This window comes from Lissotriton vulgaris, chromosome 4_1, assembly GCF_964263255.1.
Source record: "Lissotriton vulgaris chromosome 4_1, aLisVul1.2, whole genome shotgun sequence".
In the NCBI taxonomy this organism is placed as follows: domain Eukaryota; kingdom Metazoa; phylum Chordata; class Amphibia; order Caudata; family Salamandridae; genus Lissotriton; species Lissotriton vulgaris.
In genome coordinates this window covers 2,018,516,572-2,018,518,359 of record NC_141691.1, presented here as the reverse complement: position 1 = coordinate 2,018,518,359, position 1,788 = coordinate 2,018,516,572, and positions in this window count along the sequence as shown.

The window sequence follows — 1,788 nt, the reverse complement described above, 5'->3', positions numbered from 1 at the left end:
TGACTGCCCTAGCATTCTCATTTGGCGACGCTTCCAATATCGAAGTGTGTTTGTCAATGTCATATGTATCTTTTTAAACACTAAGTTTTTTGTTTGGAGTGCTTCACAAGACACCAAGTGCCTGCTGGGGATAATTCATCTGGACATTAGCCCATGAAAAGTTATGAGTGCACTTATCTCTTCTCCCCTAAGGTTGCTACAAAACAAAGGCGATCATGTTAAATATGACAATAACATAATTAGCATGCTTTGAATAAGAAAGAGAGAGAGAGAAAGAGAAAGAGAGACTTTATAGACTGGATTCCGGTCCTGAAGAAAGCTTTTATTGTATTTACGTTGGCTGATACATTTATACAGTTTTTGTTGTGTTAATAATAATAATAGTAACTCCTGGACATCCTGGCTGCTTTTAATCCTATCCTTGGGACTCACAATAGAAAAACACTCAGTCTACAAATTCCAAGAGCTTATGTCAAGCTCCTAGAGGTCGTGTTCCCATTCAATAATTAATCTTAAGAGCTGCGGGACCAGGTCGAGCCTAACTATTAGCTGCAGGGTGTGGATGGGTAACCAATGATGACGCAGGCCAAGAAGTGTGGGCAAGATTTCCCATCCATAAGAGCTACACATCTAAGCACATATGAATGAGATATTAAGTAGTACAACTTCTCAACTGTCTGCTTTACCTCTCATGTTTATACTTCTAGTGCTTCAAAGTCCATTTCAAATTGTGCCTCTTTAGTAGTGGCAGTGCAGGGAAACTACCTGATTAGTGATGCCTGGAGCTAGGATAGATGGGTCACTTTACATCATCCACAGGAACACCATCCGAATCACGACTAGCACCGACAACACCCTAACCACCGCCGAACACCTGCATTTCCAGATCCACACCGACCCGAAGACCACCCTCAGAGGCACCCTGATCTACCAACCGCCAGGACCACGCACTCAATTCAGCGAGGACATGGCCGACTTCGTCAGCCCTCATGCCCTCCCCTCCGCTGACTACATCCTCTTGGGGGACCTCAACTTCCACCTGGAGAACAACAACGACCGCAACACCAGCACCCTGCTCGACAACCTCGCCAACCTTGGACTCAAGCAACTGGTGAACACCCCCACCCACCTCGCCGGACACACACTCGACGCCGTCTTCTCATCCAGCAAAGACATCGCCTTCAGCCATGCCACAGAACTCCACTGGACGGACCACAGCTGCGTACACTTCACCTTCAAAAGAACGACGATCCACCACCACCAGCAACAGGTTGCCCGTAGAAGCTGGAACAAGATCACAGCCGACCAACTCGCCGCCTACCTGAGCCAGCACCCTCCCGCCAGCTCAGCGAACCCCAGCCAGGCCGCCGACAACCTCACGAAGTGGATCAGCAACTGCACGGACGAACTCGCCCCTCTGAGGACCCCGCCCAGCAGACCCAGCAGCAAGAAAGCCCCATGGTTCACCGACGAACTCAAGAGCTCCAAGAAGAACTGCCGAGCCCTCGAGAAAGTCTGGAGAAAGGAACCTACACTGGACAACATGACCACCCTCAAACTCGCCACCTGGAAGCACCACCAACTGATCCGCGCCGCCAAGAAAACTGCATTCAAGGACCGGCTGGACAACAACGCACACAACTGCAAGGAACTCTTCAACATCGTGAAAGAGCTCTCCAACCCCAACGCCGGAAACAACGACATCACCCCTTCACAAGACCTCTGCAACTCCCTCGCCTCCTACTTCCACAACAAGATCGCGGACATACACAACAGCTTCAGCACCCA